This window comes from Gastrolobium bilobum, unplaced genomic scaffold (genome assembly GCF_033153095.1).
Source record: "Gastrolobium bilobum isolate Gb01-03AN ecotype WA unplaced genomic scaffold, APGP_CSIRO_Gbil_v1 utg214360, whole genome shotgun sequence".
Taxonomy (NCBI): domain Eukaryota; kingdom Viridiplantae; phylum Streptophyta; class Magnoliopsida; order Fabales; family Fabaceae; genus Gastrolobium; species Gastrolobium bilobum.
Window position 1 is genome coordinate 21564 of NW_026897922.1, and position 7515 is coordinate 29078.

General features: G+C 31.0%; 1 pseudogene; it reads right to left on the reverse strand.

The window, feature by feature from the left end:
• Positions 1-5692: 5692 nt before the first annotated feature.
• Positions 5693-7233, reverse strand: LOC133311487 (uncharacterized; annotated as a pseudogene).
• Positions 7234-7515: the final 282 nt, after the last annotated feature.

Sequence of the window (7515 nt, forward strand, 5' to 3'; positions counted from 1 at the left end):
GGATTTTGAATATAATTCGTTGTTGCATGACGATGAATGATGGATTTAGAATATAATTCATTGTTGCATGACGACAAAGAAATGGAAATATCTTATGCATGACGACATGTAAAGGGAAATATCTTACACATGATTTCTGTGTAACCCTTTATCCTATGGTCTGAGAAGTTATGTTATTTATATGTAACCCTTCATCCCATGGCTTCTTTTCATTATTTCTAATAATTTTCGCAAGCATAAGATTGTAATTTCACTATATAGGAGAATCTGAACTCAAGGTACACGTGAAGACGCATATGTTGTTACAACAAACGAGGCATATCTTGTCCTTGTTATTAATTTAAATAATTGCAATGAAAAATAAAATTATGGTGGTTTTGACTGTAATGTTACATTTTTCAGGAATATAACTATGAAGTTTCAAATATGTACGCTTCCGGGAATGTATTTCATTTGATTAAATAATTGTGCATTATGAGTTGGTCTAATTTACTATTATGTGAAAATAATATTAATCTATATTTATTTATTTTCTGAGAATACATATTTTATGGGATTTGGTGCCTGACGGCGATGTATTCAAAGCATGTATTGACATAAATAACAAGGCAAATAAAAATGAGCTGAAAAATTAAATGAAACTAGAAGATATGCCTGCAAACGTGATAAAGCGATATGATGAAGATATGGACAAAATATTGCAAGACCAGGTTAACCTTTGGCTGCAAAAGCACAATCAAAATTACAGGTAAAGATATGCAAATTTATCTTGAGGTATTATTACTTCCAACCTTTTATTAATTGATCTCCTTTTTTATTTTAGGTTAGTTAGAATTGGAAAAAAAGTAAAGCTATGTCAGATATACAAATTTATATTGAGGTACAATTTAGTATTATAATATTTTTATAAAAATTATTTCTAACAAGTGTATTAATAACAAGTATTAATTAAGCAGTGGCGTGGATGCTCTCGAACAAGGACAACCCTCCTTTCAAGAATAAAAAATGACATTGTTAAATATAACTAAAGAAAAGAGCCTACGCGTAGAAGAAAAAGGGAGAGACATAAATGGACGTGTAGTAGGAGACTTCTACACAGTTGGTGAGACAGAGACATTTTGTGTTTAGGTATAATTTTATATTTTACATTAGTTTTCTTCTTCGTATTTAATATTTGTAATTTCTCAAAAAAATTAATATCTTTAAGGAATAACATATATTGTCAATAATTGTATTAAATGTAGATGTGCGTCTAGATGCACTCCACTTTTTGTTTTGTTAGTGAGTAGGTTAGAGGATCAATTAGAAATTTAATATATTAGAATATCTATCATTTACTTTGTCTATTCTCTCTTTCATTTATTAGAAAAGAATATTGCGTGGAGGACACGTATTCTATTATTTTTGTATGTTGAAAGGGGAGATTTTTCAAAGGTAAGCACGTCTAACTTTTATCTATTTCATGTGTTTTGGAGTGTCTTGAACTGATTGGTATCATAATTTTTTGTTTCAAAGTAAGATTCCCCTTCACATCCCTCAACGACTTTGTGTATGGTAAGGAATGTTACAAAAATGGTGTAAATTTTTCAGTTTGTATCATTTTTATGGGAATATCTAACGCATGACGCCAAGGAAGGAGAGTTATTATTGAATGATGGATTTTGAATATAATTCGTTGTTGCATAACGATGAATGATGGATTTAGAATATAATTCATTGTTGCATGACGACAAAGAAATGGAAATATCTTATGCATGACGACATGTAAAGGGAAATATCTTACACATGATTTCTGTGTAACCCTTTATCCTATGGTCTGAGAAGTTATGTTATTTATATGTAACCCTTCATCCCATGGCTTCTTTTCATTATTTCTAATAATTTTCGCAAGCACAAGATTGTAATTTCACTATATAGGAGAATCTGAACTCAAGGTGCACGTGAAGACGCATATGTTGTTACAACAAACGAGGCATATCTTGTCCTTGTTATTAATTTAAATAATTGCAATGAAAAATAAAATTATGGTGGTTTTGACTGTAATGTTACATTTTTCAGGAATATAACGCTATGAAGTTTCAAATATGTACGCTTCCGGGAATGTATTTCATTTGATTAAATAATTGTGCATTATGAGTTGGTCTAATTTACTATTATGTGAAAATAATATTAATCTATATTTATTTATTTTCTGAGAATACATATTTTATGGGATTTGGTGCCTGACGGCGATGTATTCAAAGCATGTATTGACATAAATAACAAGGCAAATAAAAATGAGCTGAAAAATTAAATGAAACTAGAAGATATGCCTGCAAACGTGATAAAGCGATATGATGAAGATATGGAAAAAATATTGCAAGACCAGGTTAACCTTTGGCTGCAAAAGCACAATCAAAATTACAGGTAAAAAGATATGCAAATTTATCTTGAGGTATTATTACTTCCAACCTTTTATTAATTGATCTCCTTTTTTATTTTAGGTTAGTTAGAATTGGAAAAAAAGAAAAGCTATGTCAGATATACAAATTTATATTGCAGTACAATTTAGTATTAAAATATTTTTATAAAAATTATTTCTAACAAGTGTATTAAGAACAAGTATTAATTAACCAGTGGCGTGGATGCTCTCGAACAAGGACAACCCTCCTTTCAAGAATAAAAAATGACATTGTTAAATATAACTAAAGAAAAGAGCCTACGCGTAGAAGAAAAAGGGAGAGACATAAAAGGACGTGTAGTAGGAGACTTCTACACAGTTGGTGAGACAGAGACATTTTGTGTTTAGGTATAATTTTATATTTTACATTAGTTTTCTTCTTCGTATTTAATATTTGTAATTTCTCAAAAAAATTAATATCTTTAAGGAATAACATATATTGTCAATAATTGTATTAAATGTAGATGTGCGTCTAGATGCACTCCACTTTTTGTTTTGTTAGTGAGTAGGTTAGAGGATCAATTAGAAATTTAATATATTAGAATATCTATCATTTACTTTGTCTATTCTCTCTTTCATTTATTAGAAAAGAATATTGCGTGGAGGACACGTATTCTATTATTTTTGGTATGTTGAAAGGGAGATTTTTCAAAGGTAAGCACGTCTAACTTTTATCTATTTCATGTGTTTTGGAGTGTCTTGAACTGATTGGTATCATAATTTTTTGTTTCAAAGTAAGATTCCCCTTCACATCCCTCAACGACTTTGTGTATGGTAAGGAATGTTACAAAAATGGTGTAAATTTTTCAGTTTGTATCATTTTTATGGGAATATCTAACGCATGACGCCAAGGAAGGAGAGTTATTATTGAATGATGGATTTTGAATATAATTCGTTGTTGCATAACGATGAATGATGGATTTAGAATATAATTCATTGTTGCATGACGACAAAGAAATGGAAATATCTTATGCATACGACATGTAAAGGGAAATATCTTACACATGATTTCTGTCTAACCCTTTATCCTATGGTCTGAGAAGTTATGTTATTTATATGTAACCCTTCATCCCATGGCTTCTTTTCATTATTTCTAATAATTTTCGCAAGCACAAGATTGTAATTTCACTATATAGGAGAATCTGAACTCAAGGTGCACGTGAAGACGCATATGTTGTTACAACAAACGAGGCATATCTTGTCCTTGTTATTAATTTAAATAATTGCAATGAAAAATAAAATTATGGTGGTTTTGACTGTAATGTTACATTTTTCAGGAATATAACGCTATGAAGTTTCAAATATGTACGCTTCCGGGAATGTATTTCATTTGATTAAATAATTGTGCATTATGAGTTGGTCTAATTTACTATTATGTGAAAATAATATTAATCTATATTTATTTATTTTCTGAGAATACATATTTTATGGGATTTGGTGCCTGACGGCGATGTATTCAAAGCATGTATTGACATAAATAACAAGGCAAATAAAAATGAGCTGAAAAATTAAATGAAACTAGAAGATATGCCTGCAAACGTGATAAAGCGATATGATGAAGATATGGAAAAAATATTGCAAGACCAGGTTAACCTTTGGCTATAAAAGCACAATCAAAATTACAGGTAAAGATATGCAAATTTATCTTGAGGTATTATTGCTTCCAACCTTTTATTAATTGATCTCCTTTTTTATTTTAGGTTAGTTAGAATTGGAAAAAAAGAAAAGCTATGTCAGATATACAAATTTATATTGCAGTACAATTTAGTATTAAAATATTTTTATAAAAATTATTTCTAACAAGTGTATTAAGAACAAGTATTAATTAACTAGTGGCGTGGATGCTCTCGAACAAGGACAACCCTCCTTTCAAGAATAAAAAATGACATTGTTAAATATAACTAAAGAAAAGAGCCTACGCGTAGAAGAAAAAGGGAGAGACATAAAAGGACGTGTAGTAGGAGACTTCTACACAGTTGGTGAGACAGAGACATTTTGTGTTTAGGTATAATTTTATATTTTACATTAGTTTTCTTCTTCGTATTTAATATTTGTAATTTCTCAAAAAAATTAATATCTTTCAGGAATAACATATATTGTCAATAATTGTATTAAATGTAGATGTGCGTCTAGATGCACTCCACTTTTTGTTTTGTTAGTGAGTAGGTTAGAGGATCAATTAGAAATTTAATATATTAGAATATCCACTACAAAAATTCAGGCATTTTGTGGAGGTCATATTTTCATATTGTGGAGGTCTTTGACCTCCACAAAATATATTTGTGGCATTCACTCAAACCCCTAGTTCTGCCTTCGCCACAACATAGTTTGTGGGGGTTTTTTGTGCAGTGCCACAATTTGTTGAAGTATTTTCTGGAGGTTCGAGACCCCACAAATATTGCACTTTCTGGAGGTTTAAGACCGCCTCAAATGTTAAATCACTTTCTGAAGGTTTTGAACCCCCACAAATGTCACTTATAGACCTCCACCACATTTATGACTTTTTGGAGTTCATAGACCACCACAATTTTTTTATTATTATTTTGATAAATTTAAACCTCCACTATTTGTCATATTTTGTGGCAACTTTAGATTGCTAGTATCTAAAAGTTAAAAGATTTATATATCATAATTTGAAGAAAAATTTTAAGATATTTAATGAAGAATATAACGTTTTGGACACTTTCTTTCAATAATTAGGAGCAATCGTTCATATATAATTATATATATATATATTCCTCTGAAGAAGATCCAAAGAAGTATTTCACAATTCTAATATATACTCCGTAAATTTGAATCAATAAATATACTGTTGAAAAAGTAGCTTGCATAAAGAGTTGAAAATTTGAATTACTTTATAAACTAGTCACTTCTCACAACCCAATGTGCCTAGAGTTGACAATGAATCAATAATTTTGAGTTATCTCACTTCTCACTACTCTCAATGTAAAGTAAGGCAAAATGATTGCTTAATGATATTTTAACCTACAAATAACATGAAACAAGATTATACTTCTGACATCTGAGTATGCTTCACAGATATGGCCTCTGCATCCTAGTTGCAAGGCAACATAAGTAACAGGGATGGAGACTAAACTGCCATTTGTAATAACCACAAACTGGATGCCTCAGAATAATATAAGTGTAGGTGATATTGCATCATATAATGTTCAGGAAAAATAACTTGTGCTAGTGGCAAGACATATTCCAAAAAGATAACTACTATATTTATTTAATTAACAAGTGATCCAACAATATATATTAGTCTATATTTTGACTAATACTTCTATAAAATGTGGTTTAGATTCATTGTCCTAGACATCTAAACGCAGGAGGAACAACTCAAAATTTCTGCAAAATAGGGAGAATAGAAGATGAATCATGCCTCTAAAATGGAGTTAGCTGATAGCTAACTATCATGCTCTAATCAGCAGTCCTTCAAAGATAGCCATGATCTTCTCAAATTCCTAGAGCTTTGGGTGATATATCTAAAAGAGGAGCCAAAGCATTAGGTGCAAATTTTCTTGCAAATAAGAAACAAAGGGAAGATAGCCGGCTGATTATTATAAAGACAAGTCTGGTCTTGCAAAATTTTCTTGAAGAATTCCTCTTTTATGTCGTCCTTCCCAAAGGTAGCCGGGTGAGCACCACCCCTTGACCAGTTCTCATAAGTGAGGCTTCTATTTGCCAAAAGATGAGGAGTGCTAATGGTAATCTCAGGTGCCATGTTTTCATCATAGCGTCCTCTCCCATAAGGACCAGGTTCATCAAATGAACCCATAAAGCTATACCTTGACCGTGATATGTAACGGTAGACAATGCTGAAGTTCTGGAGAGGAATGCATGACTCAGATAAGAGGATAAACCATTCATTTGAGATTAATAGAGATATACACACCGTAAGTTTAAGATAAGTAAGCAGGGTAACAAGCAACGCATAAAAAATAATTAATACCTGTGAGAATGAAAGGTGAACAAGTTAAAATTTACACAGATAAATGAGGCTACAACTAGTACACTACACTACATTACAAATTACACAATTTGTAAAGGAAAAAATAAATAAAAAGTAATGCATGGGGAGCATGTAGTGTAGTCAAATTCTAATTTCCACAAGAAAACAATCTGGACAAAGGTGGAGAAAATAAATTGGAAGACATGATAAGACACTTTAATATAAAACATCTCGATTATACATTGAACATGACACTTAAAGAAATAATTACCCTCACCAAAATCCAACTTACCTACTTCCATCAGCGTTGTAAAGCATTGTCGTGCACCAGTGACCAGGGGCATCATACTAGAACCCATGTTATCATATAACCAGACCTTTATCTTCCCATAAATGGCAGTTGAAAATATGAACTACAAAGTTACAATAACAATCTTTAGTGCGCATGTGTGTGAGTACATGTAAATTAGAAGCAATTAAACAATACATGTTTTCATGTAAAGGGGCCAATATATATGTGCGTGAGAGGATGGAGGTTAGAATTTTCTCAGACTATTATAAATGTTACTACACATATAGATATTGGTAAATTGGATAGAGTAAAAATATGTTGAATTATAGCTTATATCAAAATATACATTTGAGAAAAGCCATCAGAAGAAACTCTAACCTGAGACACAGAGATTGGCCAGCCCTGTGTAAAGAAAGCACAAATGAAAGAAACGAATCAGTAAACAAGTAGTTAAGTACTGACATAAAAAATTAATTCCAAACATACATGTATCAAAATTGACCTGTACCAAGACAAATAAGGGCTACAGCGTAAAGTTTCATTCATCAATCTAACTTAACCGAATGTCAGCAATGTCTTATTTGCAGGAACATACATCATGTTTGGTTCAATGTTTTTTTTTTCCAGAACAAGTTCAGTAGTCTCTAATAGTTGCTCAATGCTCAGTGAAAGTTCAAAAACTTCAACAAATCTTTTTGCCCAGCATATTATTAAGGAGAGTGAAAAACTACCTGATTCAATTAGTTGTATCAATATTATCTGACTAAAGTTTGAACATAGTATTTATTTGTTACATAGTCACAATTAAAATAAGATGTTACACAAATA